General features: G+C 41.8%; 1 long non-coding RNA gene across 1 annotated transcript; it reads right to left on the bottom strand.

Annotated features, from left to right (window-relative positions):
* Nucleotides 1-1572: 1572 nt before the first annotated feature.
* LOC128784543 (uncharacterized) lies at nucleotides 1573-10083 on the bottom strand. Its single transcript, XR_008429522.1, has 5 exons — nucleotides 10049-10083; nucleotides 8988-9096; nucleotides 8228-8396; nucleotides 1797-1854; nucleotides 1573-1649 (listed from the first exon to the last, which is right to left on the bottom strand). It is a non-coding gene; the product is annotated as an uncharacterized LOC128784543 (long non-coding RNA).
* Between the last annotated feature and the right edge of the window lie 5582 nt (nucleotides 10084-15665).

The following is a 15665-nucleotide window of genomic DNA, read 5'->3' as shown; positions in this document are numbered from 1 at the left end:
GACCCCAAGGTCACAAGCATTATCTGAAGGATAAAAGAAATACCACAAATGGAAACTACCACAGATGACACCTGAGACCTCTGCGCCAGTGAACTAATCAATAGCAACTCAGTTTTGTCTGTGTTAAGTTTAACAAAATTTGAAGTTACCCATGATTAAATATCACAGAGGCAATTACACAAAACATCAAACTTCTTTGTAGACTCTGAAGGGACTGAGAGGATATCTGAATATCGTCTGCATACAAATGACACAGCAAACAGGGCAGCTGAATACTGTTAAGTAAGAGAAGTATATAAAAGTATATAAAATAAATCAAAATTGAAACATAGGAGAATCACAGATTTCCTAAAGAATGGATTCCCTCCAGCAGAAGTGAATTTTATCAATACATATGAAACAGCAAAAACAAACTAGTCCATGCTCCCAAATGGAATAAAAGAAAGGCCTGATCAATAGTCATTGGAAAGTCAACATCTAGTAAAATACAAGAGCTGCTGCACAATTTAAATATTTTATTCACCTTCATTAATACATCTGGAAGCAAGAACTCCCGGTGAAAGAAGTGGCTGTATTCCATTTAAAAGGAAAAGCTTAATCTATGTAGATGCGTCAGTGATGTGCTCAGCTTCTCTCTGTAGACATCTGAAGTATTGTTAGATTGCAATAATGCACTAATATGGGAAGACAATCTCTGATCAATGATTTTGTCTCTTGAAAGGCAGGGCAGCAATGACTTCCAGCATCTCATCTACCTCTGGAATTAGAAAAAGGCCAGGCACGGACAGAAAGTGGAGTTAGGTCACGGTTGAAGGAGTGAGAGTAACTTTGTGCACACATTCAGGCCAGATGGAAGCTCCACTTGACAGGGGAAACATCAGGATAAGAGTATGAAGAACAAGCAAAGGTCTGTGAGTGGGAAAAGTTCCAGACAAACGGTGGCAATGGCCAAAAAAATCTAGGCCATTTCCAAAATTTAACGTGGGAATTAATAATGATTTATGGCTGTAAAACTGACGTTAATTAAGGCAATTTTAACAGTATCCTTATCACTTCGATTTGATGCTATTACTGCTAGCTGGGAAGAGCATACAAATTACCCAGAGAAAGACTTTTAGCTCACCTATGGGGTTATTTTCCTATCATGTTCACATTTCTTCACCATGTTAGTGCAGGATCTGAGCCAAAAGCAGTCACAATGGAATATGGATAGGGGATGAAAACTTACTAAAACGTAGAGGGATTGCAAGAAAGGACTGTAATAGAGTTCAACAGAAGGCAATGTCAGGGACGACAGCTTAAAATGTTCTCTGAAGTAAAAAAGTTCAGAATATCAGGTACCTAAATAGAAACCTGTGTATAAAGGTTTACTGGGGATTTTATGTTGGGTTTTTTTTGGATTTGGTTTTGGTTTGGGTTTTTTTTAGAGAAATCTAACTGATCCCAAATACCAAATACAGAGAAAGTAAATGCAAAGACAGTTGGTCCTAAAAAATCAATTCTTGGTTTCTAATAAATTAGGACAGGGAGGAGGGATCAACCATGGACCATATGTTTCCTCTGCCACCTTGATTTAGTGGGAAAAATTGACCTTTGCTCTTGGGTTCAAAAGTCCAGGCCTTCTGTGAGCTTCCATGATGAGATGTCAGCTGTAAGACAATAACGTAATGAAACTCAGGTGTGGATTTAGCAGAACAGCCAAGGGGGATGTGACCTCCTTCTCTCCCTGTCATTCCCCTCCTTCATGCATTCTGCCTGCCCACCCCCATGCTAGCACTGGGAATGGGGTTGCCTACCTCCAGGTCCATGTGGTCCTTCTGTGAGTCCAGCAAGGAGGCAAGAGAGGCCTAGACCCTGCAGGAGAAGATGCAGGGCTCAGTTCTCCTGCGTGGATCAGGTAGAGCAGCTAGGAATGGTGCTATCAGTCTATCAGCCTCTGCTGTCTACAGGATTAGGTGCAGGAATGGGCTGTGAGAGCCTGGTGGGACTCAGAAATAATTCCCAGCTCCAGGCACACATTGTTACACATACTGAGTGCAGATTGTGAAGTTTTGCTTCCCATCTCTGCCTCCATGGCCTGATGCTCATAGGAAGGAAACTCCAGAAGGTGCATGGAAGGGCTATGAGAGAGTTCAGCTTGCTCAGGTCAGGTCCCAGGACTGGACAATTGGTACTTGTGGATATTTAGCCATGGTGGGTGAAAATTTCCATGTGTGAGCTCACATGAGTAACATAAAAACCAAGAGAAAGAATTAGTAACTAGATCAAAAATTGTCTACATTTTGCACATGAAATAGAATGTTTCGGACAGTTAAGACTGAGAGAAACCCAGTCTAAGTTCTTAGGAACTCCTGTACAGGAAAAGATCCTAGTTATACCACCTGTTTGCAAAAAAAAAAGCCAAACCTGCATCATCTCTAGACCAGAGAACATCTTTAATTGCATATGTACATGGTTTGAAATATATCCTTATTTTAACTATTATAAGTAGTTACAATGATCACCACTGCTTCCTCTATTTTTTTAATAGAATTCTTCCTTTGTTTTCAGTTTTGTGTTTGGATGTTTTCTTATTTGGTTTGTTTTGTAAGGTTTGGGTGGATTTTTTTCTATGACATTATCAGAAATACAACTATATATTTAAGTCCCTTCTGGAAGTTCCCTCCTGGCTATGTGACATATGAAAACAGCTCTTAACTCTTTCTAAAATCTTTGCCAGGTCACTAACTCTTTCATAACATTCTGGCCTTTCCATAAGGCATTAAATATAAAGCAGATATGAGTGTTTCACAGTGTGTCCTAATGACCAGTATTACATGGACAAAATACACAGCCCCAGAATTACCTTCTCATTAGTCCTTCTTGGTGTTGCCATGATTTCTGCTTAAATACTATTTAGATAAGAAACAAGACATGCAAACACTGGCATTCATAAAACGCTTCTGAATTTTTTTACACATCACTTTCACATCTCTAATTTTGGAATTTCCAGACACTTAGGCTTCAGAAAGTTGAGAATTAAGCTGTCCTGTTTTGTAAATCTGGGAAAAATAGTCTCTGTTTGTTTTCAGCAATATCTATATGCTTATCCTGCTATTAATAGTTTACATGTGTATCTTTGATCCTATGGTCAGGACTGGTGAGCTGATTATGCTTCAGTGGGAGCAGTTGATTTGGAGTAGTTCTTATTTCTTGTCTTTTCTATGTTTTCATATTTTGGGGAACAAATGCTCTAAGGGATTCCTTAAAAATCTGTATTGCTTGAGCAGAAGTCATACAGGTGACCTCTGCCAGGTGTAGCCACAGTTGTCTGAGACATAGCAGCCCAGCTGCAGACAGCTTATTACTTGCAGCAAAGATGCAACAGTAAATATTTGCAGGTTCTTCACTGGCAGCAGTTCACAGTCCAACATGTAGGAGGCAAGCAGCATTGAGCATTGACAGCTCAATGGCAGCTAGGTAGGGTTCCCCTAAGCCAGAAAGTCAGTTTTCTGTTTTCCATGTCAAAAAAGCCATAGAAGAAAGGACTTTTCTAGTTCAAATCCATCCATGACGGGACTGGTGTGCTGGAAAGGGACATGCTACCTTTCTCTATCAGAATGGCCACAAGGTTGCAAGCTTTTTCACCCCTACATTTTGTCCATTTTCACCAAAATTTCTTGCCTACTCTTCAGTGCAGGCTCGAGAGCTCTGTAGCACCTTTCTCTGTGGACACTGGCATCAGACCTTGGCCATTATGTCTACATGCAGCAGTTACAGCAGATGCCATTGCAGTCTAGCCAGAACCAAGCCCCATGCCAAACCCAGCTGCATGGGGCACCCACACACATCAGCTCTGCTGGGAAAAGCTTGACATTTCCCTTCCTTGCCTTGGAGCTCTTGCAGAACACACCTGTGTGTGCTGGTGCCTGCTTGCCTTCTCCATGTGGCCCACAGTGGGCAGGGAGCTGGTGCCAAGCCTCAGTGTAGCCGTAGCTTTCTCCTGGCCCTGCCAGGCACGGACACATGCTGCTGCTGCTGCTATTTCTGTTGCTCAAGAGAAAGGCAAAAATAGCACTTGGTACTTGTAATGCCAAGATTCCCAGGGCAGTTTGGCCTGCCTGTGGCATGGCACTTTTTATGAAGCTATTTCCTGGGTCACCAGTTGACCTTGGAAAAGGAAAGCTGGCCCTGTCTAAGCGAAGTGCCCCAAAATATTCCTGCCGTGAGGCAGGGCTGGTGGCCTGGTATGCACAGGGCAGACAAGCAGTGAGCTGTCTAGAATACCAGTGACACGTGCTGGCAGAAAATCACCACTGCATGCTTTTGTTAATTTGGCTATGCCTCCTTATGCTCATTTCTGAGCTGGCTTAGATCTGCCTTGCCTGGTGATCCAGCTGTTCACAGCTCTGCTACCTGAATCATGGCTGGGAAGGGCTGCTGCAAGAGCTTCCAGGGGCTTCTCCTCCCTGCAGAACTTGCACCCTGACTTTTCAAAGCTGTCACTAATTTTTCATTACTGTAATATGTGTACTAGGCCGTTATTCTTTATTCTAGTGACCCAGGTAACTTTCACAGGACTAATACAGAGAAATTCTATCCTCCCGGGTAATCAGGTTAGTTACTACACTCCAGGGTAAAAGACTCTTCAGATTTTTTCATTACAAATCTCTCACAACTTCCCTGTTTGTTGTAAGGCTTTGATATCTAGCAAAAAGAAACACCCTCAAGCATTAGAAGTGTCTTTTTTTCTCTAAAACTCTCTTCTGCTACAGCTGAGCTACAAGTTAAAGAAGTTTACACATTTCCTTCTATTGAACATGTACATCATATATACAAATATATTTTAACCTTACTTGAAATATTCCTAAGAAATAAAACATCCAAATGATGTAAATTTCACTGTTTGCTGGTTTTGTCTGGAGTAGATTTAATTTTCTTCACCGTGGCTGGGTTTCAGATTTCAGCTGAACATGGGGTTGATAACATAGAGATGTTTCTGTTATTGCTGAGCAGGGCTTACATAGACCCAAAACCTCTTCTGCTTTTTGTGCTGCCACAGTGGAGAGGAGACTGTGGCTAAATGGGAAGTTGGGAGGAGACATGTCTGGGACAGATGGCTCAAACTGGCTAAAGGGATATTCCAGACCACATATAAGTGGGGGGCAAAAGGGAGAAGGAGGGATGTTTGGAGTCTTGATGTTTTGTCTTCCCAAGTAACTGTTGCTTTGATTACATGTGTGCCTTTAGTTTTCCCTATTAAACTGTTATTGTCTCAATCTACAAGTTTTCTGGCTTTTGCTCTTCTGATTCTCTCCCTGATCCCACTGGTGGGGGAATGAGTGAGCAGCTCTCTGGGACCTGGATGCTGGCTAGGGTTAAACCGCAACAACTAGAATTAAAACTGAAGCTGCAAAATAAAGTACTAAAAAGTTGGAAAATTACATAGTCAAGGTTGGCTGTGTAATCATAGGCAGTCTCTAGTCAATATGGATTCTGGTACTATTTGAAAAAATCTGTTTGAAATTGCTGATCTTTCTTCTGACAGCAGGATCCCCTGCACCACAGAGCTCACAGATCAAATCAGAAATAGTGATTCTCTCATCTTGTGGTCTTCAAGTCTAGTTCTGTAGGACTGGAGGGGGAGAAGGAGCGGGGGGTGTCAGATTAAGAGAAACAGGCTTCAAATTTTTGTTTGCTTATTATTAATTACTCTGCCGGGGGATAGAATAATATTGCTTTCAAACATGCCAGTGCTATGGACCAACAGGCTCCAATCTCAGCCATACTGACTTGTCTGCCCACAGACCATAAGCTCTGTCTTAACAGCTGCATATCCACCCTTCAAGGGCATTTAAGGCAGCATTTTAAACAACAACAACAAAAAAAACCCCTCAAATTCTGACCCCCTAGCCCTGTTTTCCACCAATCTTAGAAACTGCATAACACTTCATTAGAAATTTTCCTATGATCATTGGCCAAAGCATATAATCTTTATTCCATGCTTTCCACTACTGACCACAAGTATTGGTTATTTTCATTTAAAAGATTTGCATGCACCTACAATCATGGTATTTGGATGCTTGACAGTACTATTCTCAGCTAGAAAAGAATCCAAATAGGACCAAATAGAATATGATAGAGTAGCCAAGAAAAAAAATCAACATCTTCAATTTGTTACTTTTGTAGACTTTTTGTTAGGGTGAAGATCTTTTAAATCAAGCCTTTTGGCAAAATGCATGATAGCCATACAAATTGTAAAGCCTGGCAAAAGTCCTTCCAAATTAAAGAGTTTGAAATCAAGAGATGATGAATGTAGATCACATTCAGATCCTTAAAACATTTGCAGTTGCAGAAGGTAACCTGGGCATACCATAAGCATGAGTATTTAATTTCTCATTAGACACTACGGACTATAGGTGACTATTAGAGAATAATGGTGCACTGAATGCATTCTGAATGGCTGGGATGCATTGTACCCACCAAGTCAGTGTGAGAAGGAAATGAAGGCCTTGTCTTATTTTCAGAATACCAAAACCAGGTATCTTTGCGCTGATAGTGTCAGGAGTATGAAAATTACCTCACAAATGACAGTCCTTAAAAAAAATCCTATAATAAAACTAATAATAATAATAACAGCAATAATGATTAATGTCTGTAGCTAACATGGGACCCAACAGCAACATGTGCATTTTCTCATTGTGAAACATCTGTACTTTCTGCACTCAGCTGGATATGCTTGTGCCATGAATTTGAGGCACCTGAGGCTCTGATTCCCATGACATACAAACAGTCATGCAAAGCAAAGAACTTGTATAGCACAACAAATTCCTGTCTTCATATTTCCCTCCTGAAAGGCACAGCCAGAGACTTAGAGGTCTTGTGCTGCTTACAGGGCTTTTCATACAGGAGTTATTCCATAATGTTTAAGATCCTTTTAGATAGAAGAGTGGCTTAAAAAAAAAAAAAGTCTTAATGTAATTGATAATCAGGTTTGTTGTGTACCTTGCAAAATACTAAGACACCAAAGATTTTAAAAATTAAAGGCAGCAACAAATTTGTGCATTAAATTTTGAGCATGGCTATATTCCAACAGTGAAAAATAAATATTGTCAGAGTGACAATAAAATGATGACCATCAAATAAAAAAAGATCAGGATGTCTCAGGTAGTATCAGCCAAATGCAATGTAATAAGGATATCTTCATTTTGAAACACAAAATGCAAGAACAGTGAGAAAATTTCCTTTTTACTCCAAATAAGAAAGTATTTAGTTTTTATAATTGATATCAATGTTACTTAAAACTTGACCTTCTTCGCTTGATATTCCAACAGACACCAAGTCACTTTCATATTAACCATATCAATTGGTTTCATTCACTGCTTTATAACCAAACCCCAGAACTGGTGCTGATGCAACTAAGGTTTCTATTTCTCTGACTATGAAAAAGGATTCTCCCAGGTTTATATGCCAAAAAAGCAGGCCAGACTTTAATCAGTGATGCAAACAATTTATGGCAAGCATCTGACAACAGACGAATTATAGAAGCAAGAGAGAAATTATACTAAAGAAATCATACTAATTAATGGTCATAGCATATTAATAATCTAATTATCAAGGTAACATCAATGGCAAGAGATAGCTTTGATACAAACACGGAGCACACCAGTGGATATTAAATAGGCAAGTATTATAGAAAGAGTGTGGTTGGATTTTGGCATGTATTGGCTGCAATCCTTACAAATTCTTAACAAAGTATCTCATGTTGGCATGAAGCTTGACCATATGGAGACAAATCTGTCAGAAGAAACTTTAAGTGGTACCTAACTATAATCCTAAAGATTCTGAGAGAAGGAGCTGCCAGTTTTCATCAGCTAGAATAACTTGGCCTACTGGTAACGAATTAAAAGTCAGAAGCACAACCCCCAATTCACACAATATCACTCTTGAGGTTTGGCTTTTGATCCTATCCACAGACACATCTGAGGGGGTCTGACATCAGTTGTAAAGTCAGAAATGCTCATCTACAAAATATCAGCAGGAAAACAGGCTTTAGTGGTTGGACATTCTTAGAAAGCAACTCTCTGAGAGAGATTTGGGAAGAACAATGTGGGACAAAGGCTTTTTTAGCATGTCTTTCAACAGGCTTAAAGATTTTAATGGTTGCTGATTAGATGCTCATTCAAGATGTAATGAAGCCCATAGCAAGTTTCAGGTTTTGAGTACCATTTATACACTACTGACTGACCTCTAGGTCCTGGGCTGTTTTTTGCTGCCTATTTTCTGCCTGCCTTGGGACCAGCAGAGTGGTTCTGAGTGCATCTCAGCTTCTCTGAACTTCCACTGAATTTCACTCTGGGCTCCAATGAGCAGGAGTGGGGCAAAGCAGCTCAATGACAGGACCATCCACGTGCAGCCTGTGAATGCAGACACATGAGATCCACCCACGAAAAAGGTGAATAAGTGACTCATTCCTTAAGCTGGGCAAGGCCAGTTATGGAAGGGCAGAAAGAAATAAGGAGAGGCCGGGTGTCAGTGGTTTAGTTACAGCTTTGGATTGATGCACTCCAAAGCTGTCTTTGATTTGGGTGAAGTCCAGCTCACTCTTTCCTTGCCTTCCCCTGTGTGCAGCTTCTTGGTATGGGCACCCTATGGGAGTAGAGCCTTGTGAAGTAGTTCCAAACCTAGGATTTCCTCTTTCCAAACCTCAGCCACATGAGCAACTTGAGTTTGCTTTAGCCTGTCCATGGCTAGGTAGCACTCATAGCTTATAATACAAAGGCCTTTCAAAAGAGATTCTGGACTAATTGTTTTCTCTTCTACTACCATGGCAGACAATAAATCTAGATAAAATCGTGCAGGTCCTCTATGCACCCCCATGCCTTCCTTTCCTCAGTTTCTGGGTAATTCTTTAGGCTGAGGCACAAAGGTTCTTTCCTTTCTTCTCTTCCTCTTACATGTGCCTCTCTGCCAAGACTCTGGAATCTACTCTCTTTTGGGAAACCAACCTCTTATTTCTGCTTCAGCTCTCTAAAATGGCTCCTTAGATTTTGGTGGCTGCCAGCCTCTCTTTCTTTTTGGTAGGTTGATTTCTCATCAGCTTTTGCTCCCTGGAAACTTATCCACAAACAAAGAGCAAACTCCTCTAAGTTAGTTTTAAGGATCAAGACTTTTTTATGGTAGTATTTCATGCAAAATGGGCATCTAGGAGAAAAGGGAAGGAGGGAGGGAGGGAGGGAGGGAGGGAGGGAGGGAGGGAGGGAGGGAGGAAGGAAGGAAGGAAGGAAGGAAGGAAGGAAGGAAGGAAGGAAGGAAGAAGGAAGGAAGGAAGGAAGGAAGGAAGGAAGGAAGGAAGGAAGGAAGGAAGGAAGGAAGGAAGGAAGGAAGGAAGGAAGGAAGGAAGGAAGGAAGGAAGGAAGGAAGGAAGGAAGGAAGGAAGGAAGGAAGGAAGGAAGGAAGGAAGGAAGGAAGGAAGGAAGGAAGGAAGGAAGGAAGGAAGGAAGGAAGGAAGGAAGGAAGGAAGGAAGGAAGGAAGGAAGGAAGGAAGGAAGGAAGGAAGGAAGGAAGGAAGGAAGGAAGGAAGGGAAGGAAGGAAGGAAGGAAGGAAGGAAGGAAGGAAGGAAGGAAGGAAGGAAGGAAGGAAGGAAGGAAGGAAGGAAGGAAGGAAGGGAAGGAAGGAAGGGAAGGAAGGAAGGAAGGAAGGAAGGAAGGAAGGAAGGGAAGGAAGGAAGGAAGGAAGGAAGGAAGGAAGGAAGGAAGGAAGGAAGGAAGGAAGGAAGGAAGGAAGGAAGGAAGGAAGGAAGGAAGGAAGGAAGGAAGGAAGGAAGGAAGGAAGGAAGGGAAGGAAGGAAGGAAGGAAGGAAGGAAGGAAGGAAGGAAGGAAGGAAGGAAGGAAGGAAGGAAGGAAGGAAGGAAGGAAGGAAGGAAGGAAGGAAGGAAGGAAGGAAGGAAGGAAGGAAGGAAGGAAGGAAGGAAGGAAGGAAGGAGGCAACAAATCATAAGAGAGCAGGAAAGGGACAAAAAACCTTCAGAAAATAAATGCTGTTTTCCACTTATTGCATTTACTTACAGTTTATGTTCTTACATTGGTACTGTAGATGAGAGCAGACCTATGTGTTGTGATTAAGAGCACACTGAGCTGAAGATTCAGCAGCATTCCCATTGTGAGGACATAAGCATGCTGATGTCACCCTGCCACCGCCTGAGGCTCCTTCAGAGGTCTTGTGGGCCAGGACAAGCTCTGGCAGAGCACATGGGGCTACCAGCAGCAGACTGTGTCACCCTTGGTGCCAGGGGGATGTCATGAGTTTTGGTGGCAGAATGGACATGGCTCTGAGCAGCCAGTGAAGATGTGGATTCAGAGAAATGCTTGTGGAAAGAGGGCAGAGGAGACTTAGAAGGGAGACTGCATTAATCAGTATTTCTCTTTGCACTGAGGGAGATCCAAGCTTGAAAGCCTCTGCACTGCCTTCTTTGAGGCTGCTTATTCCTATTAATTACTAATTACTCATACTAATGAAGAGAAGGAAGATGTGCTTCTAAGTATGATTAGAAAATCAGTGCTTGGGAGCTAACTCAATGGACTTGCAATGACTTCCCTGACTTCTTAGTATGAAGTTGGATACCTCTTGTCACCTTTTTATGGCATGCTTCTGAAGAATTTGTGAGAGCTAAAATGAAATAAAATATTAACCTTATTGAGAAAAAAAATATTAGGCTGAAAAAAATCATATGAAAGATATCTACAAACTGTCTGGTTCTCTGTGGAAGCTTAATTCAAGAACACATATTTATCTAGAGTCTTTAACTGCACTGCTTTTATTTGACATATGAATCCTAAATAGCATTTACTTCTTCTTCCTCTAAATGTAAGGAAGTAAAAGAAAAGGCAGGAAAAATAAGCAGAAAACCCATAATTCCAGGTAAGGTAGCTACAACTTATACCATGTTTACTGGTTTTACCATATCCAACTACTACAGTTATCTGGCAGTCAGTTGCTGCCAGAGAAGAGAGGAGTGAGGATATGTGAGAGGTTCTACTCTGCAGACACCCAGCAGACCCACAAACCTTTCATTATATTTTTCTCTCCCCTGTCCAGTTGACAAGGTGAGTGACAGAGTGACTTTAGTCACTGGCACCTGGTGTCCTGCTAGGGACAACCCACCACACTGTCCTAGCTGCATTTCTAAAGCAACAACAACGAAAAAAAACCATACACATTGAGTTCTGCATCTAAATTTCTTTTGTAATGTTTGGAATATTAAGTGAAAGATTTTGATGTTCGGTCTTTGAAAGTGACTGCAGCAGAAGTCATTGACAGGACAGAAAAACAAACAACCCTACACTGAAATTTGCTGTTTGGCAGGTACCAAGCACTCTCAGCTTTCAGGCACCTGTGCAGCTGAGTGGAGAGAAGGGCACAGCCTTCCTCAGGCTGGTAGTGCCTGGTGCAGTTCAAACAGGGTGACACCTTGCTCATCACATCACTTGCTCTGCTGCCCATGTAGAGAGGACAACATCAGAAGTGGTGAGGTACTTGCTTTTAATGCTTGGCTAAGAATCACACTTTAGTTGTTGAGATGTTTTTGTCACCCTTTTCTCCCTTCTGCTGCTTTTTTGTTCTGTTAAGGCTCTTAGATCATAGCTCTGAGACACAAACAATCAGTTATGGTATATCTTTATAATGTCTAATACAACAATATTCTAAATATAGCCAAATATTTCATTTACTACAGTATAAATTATACTACTCTAACAAATTCTGGGACTATAAAGGAACATCCATTATTTCTGTGTTATCTCAGCTAAAATTCTTGTGCTGCATTATACCACATTTCTCATCCCTCTTATTTAAAGTAATGTACAAAAAATGTCATGTGAAACATCAGAGAAGTCCCAAACAATGAATTTTATGTTGTCTGACAGAAAAAAAAAAAACCCTGCATTAATTTGAACATCCAAAGAACATAATGTGCTTCTAGTGCACATAAAGCTCAAATAAATGCTCCTCTTCATACAGTAAAAATCCCAAGTGGCTAGATCTTATTTACCATGAAGGAAGGCCTACTGACCTAAAAAGCTTTGGTTTCAGTGTGTCTGTGGTGACCATTTGTATTTCCTTCGCTTCCTCTGGAAGCAGTTGAGCTGCAAAGGGACGAGCAAAGGGATAAGCTGTCAGTGTCTCAGTACCCTCTGCACCTCCACAGCTCCCAGCATGGACTAGGAGGTGAGACAAGTGTGACCAGTCAATGGGAACATTCTCACACCTCAGCCAAGTGTGGGGACCTGGACAGCCTCCCTGTCCCTCCACTGGAGGTGTTGATCATTTGTACATTGTTTGAAGGATTCAAGCTCAACCTATGCCCATTCAATTATTAAGGGAAATGAGAAAATCCTCTGTGAGGATCCTCTTTTTCATTTTCATAGTACTTACAAATAGAGTAAGACACAGTGGAGCAATCCTGACAAAGCCAGGTATCACCAGTGCAGGAAAAACAAATAACGAGAGCTATGGAAGAGTTAAGAGTGTTTGTTCCTGTGCTTGGATGGAGTAGATGAAGTGTGAGTCTGTTGTACAATATGCTCATGTACTTGGATTCATTTCATCCTGCACTCACTGCTCTGCAACCTGCTTACCATGACAAAAGTCACCAGAGGCACAAAGTGCTGTGATAATGAGAGAGTGGTAGGTAACTTCCAATCAGTCCCCTGTGGCACATTTGGAGTTTACTAGCCATAGGATATAGTGGTTTCTCCACGCAGTTGCCGCTGACTCCGCGTTTCTCCTTCAGTAAATGTATGCAACCATTGAAAAATAAAATTCAGGTTTACCTTAGAAGAGTGCTGAGCACATCCCTCTTTGTGTGCCTCATGTTTATCCATCTTGCAACCTTGGGAAATCAGTATTGGCTTTTGTTATAGTAATCTCACTGCTGGAAGCAACCATCATTTGGCTATTGGACATTTTATGTAATTAGTAATTTATGGCTCCTAATTTTCTCAGACACTTTTTGTAAGTGAAGCTGCAAATAAAATCATGCCAAATATTAAACCTCTGGATGCAGCATATGCAGCCTTTCACAGACCAAAATTATACCTTGTTAGGAGTTTTACTCCCCTAAAAAATGTTTCTTAAGAATGATTTCTCTGTATGTAAAGTGCTGGCATAAATTATAATATAGTAAATGTAATAATTAATGACATTTTTTAATGATATGGTTTTTTTGCTGTTATATTTTTATCAATTAGAGAATTTATTACCATAATAATAGTTTTATTCCTCCTAAGACACACATCTGAAATTACTTCATGAGGTAAACTTTTAAAAGCTATGCTACATGTTTCTTTTTTTCAGCTGTTTGCAAGTTGCCCAGGTTACCTCTGGTAACACCCTCTGCAAGACAGAGGGACAAGAAACCCTTTCAACCATCTCGTGACATTACCCTTAAATTATCATTCCCATTTTCAAGAGAAAAATGTGTTTAACATTTCCTTTCATTTTGTTCTGCTTTTAAGTATCCTTAACACTGTGCCAGAATTAAAGTCAGAAGTTAACACTATACTAATGGGGTTAATGTGTGGTCAAAGTCTGCATTTTTTTCTGCCAGAAAAGCATTTGACATTATTCTTGTTGAATAAAGACAGTCAGCAGTGATAGGTTACAAGCTTGCAGCTCTGAAGAGGAAACCCAGGCTGTTTGCACACACTGATTGCTGGGTGTCTTTGTTCCAGGCAGGGCAGGCTGTGCCAAGAGGTGGTTTTATTCCTACTTCCAAGTGCCATGCTGCTGCTTTGCAGTGCAAGGAGCACTTGGGAGGCACAAGGGCCTCAGGTATAAATATAATGATGTGACTGTGTATTCTCTGTGTTGACCCACTGTAGCTCTATTCCAGCTTCATCCCAGCTGATTTCCATGGTGTTGTATTGCCCTTGGCCTGGCAGCAGCATGTTGATGGATCAGGAATCCTTTTCCCCAGTTTGCAGTGCAAAACAGTGAATTTTCTAGGTAGCCTGCTTGGAGACCTCTGCATTCCCTTATGCTGTAAGACAGATGAGGGAGCCAAAAGGAAAGGCAAAACCTAGAGAGAAGCCATCTGCCCTCTTTCACCTTCTCACGGAAGCCTCCTGGTAGTGATACTGTGAGCTCCAGACCTGGCTAGAAAGGGTCAGCTGAGTTTAAGAAGGAAACATTTTGCAATGCATGGCTCCCCATTAGAAACTCAGTAGAAAAGGGAGACAACAGTGATGATCCTCTAGTTTGCTTTCTACCCTGGCTTGTGCCCAGAGGGAGAATTGGGAGAGATGAAGGTGCAGCCATGGCACTGGGAAACAAGGCTGATGTCTGTGGCCTCAAGGACATGAGGGTGGGGATCCAGGGTATCCATACAGCTGCTAGGAAGTTCCCATGGCTCCAGGAGGTCTTACAGACAAATGCTTTAAATTATTCTTGCCTTTCAAGGACTTACAATTCTCACCTACAGTAGTGACACCTGCTCTCTTTTCAGCATGAGATTCACAGGTCTGGGAGTCAGACTCTTTCAGCTCTGTGCCCAACTTTTTTTAGAGACAATATAATCCAGAGGCCATATTAGTTGTACATATGAGAGGTTTTGAGAAGCTAATGTGTGTGCTTCTCAGATCTTCAGCTTGGCCTTAAAGCAAACTTGATTAGTTAATTAAATCAGACATATGTGGGTTCTCTCCATGGAAGGCTTTGCTCTTGGAGTGTAGATTTGGAGCAGGAGGCAGCACCAGGACACCTCCCTGACCAGCCCTGTCCTGCAGACCCCAGCAAGATGGGCCAGGCTGGTCTGGGGATGGTGACCAGGGTCAGCCAGAGCCCAGTCATCCATAGGCACCCTAGGGCTCAGCCAGGAAAGGATCCCATGGAGTGGGATGGGATGGGATGGGATGGGATGGGATGGGATGGGATGGGACAAGATGGGATGGAATCAGTGCTGGCTCAGTGGGGCCCAGGGCCAGGCAGAGCCAGGGCTGCAGCACTCAGTCTGCATATCAAAGAAGTTCTCATTACTAAATGAACAGAATATTTTGGTTAATCCAGTAGAGAAGGGGTACTTAATTAATTTCTAGAAAGGTCTGCTGGGAAATTCTTCTAAGGTCTGTTAATTCTTACTGAGATTTGATCAGCAGGAAGCAATGCACTGATTCTGCTCTGCCTTCACAATTCACAGCCACTTTCTGAGGGAGCAGGGTAATGGGAGGAATTCCTGGGCTGCCTGCAGATAATGTGAGATTTGGGTAAAATGTGCTCATGAGCTGGATGAGAAGCTGCTGTCTGAGTACCAGCACAGCACTATGTCTTCAGAGATGTAAATTAAAGTTACAGGTGAGAGCACAAATAAAAATGAATGGTTGGTTCCACATTATAATTTTTTCCAGCGGAAAAGCCTGCTTAGCAGGTTCCTGATCTCTCCCTTGTCTCACCTCCATCAAGGCAATGACCACCACAATTTCCCAGCCCTTCAGCCAAGCTGCTGCAGCTCTTTGTGGAAACACTCCTTGAACCCAGTCAGCGAAATCATCCATTTTTTAAAACAAATTAGGAAAAGAAAAAGGAACTATTTCAAGTGTAGCCAGATATGGAGCACACTGAGCACTTACAAAACTGTGGTGCAGTGGAAGTGGAACAGGGCAAACAGCTGTAAAACCCTTCTATGAGCCT

The sequence above is a fragment of the Vidua chalybeata genome, chromosome 2 (assembly GCF_026979565.1).
Source record: "Vidua chalybeata isolate OUT-0048 chromosome 2, bVidCha1 merged haplotype, whole genome shotgun sequence".
NCBI classification, from domain to species: Eukaryota; Metazoa; Chordata; class Aves; order Passeriformes; family Viduidae; genus Vidua; species Vidua chalybeata.
This window is presented reverse-complemented; position numbering and strand designations above follow the sequence as displayed.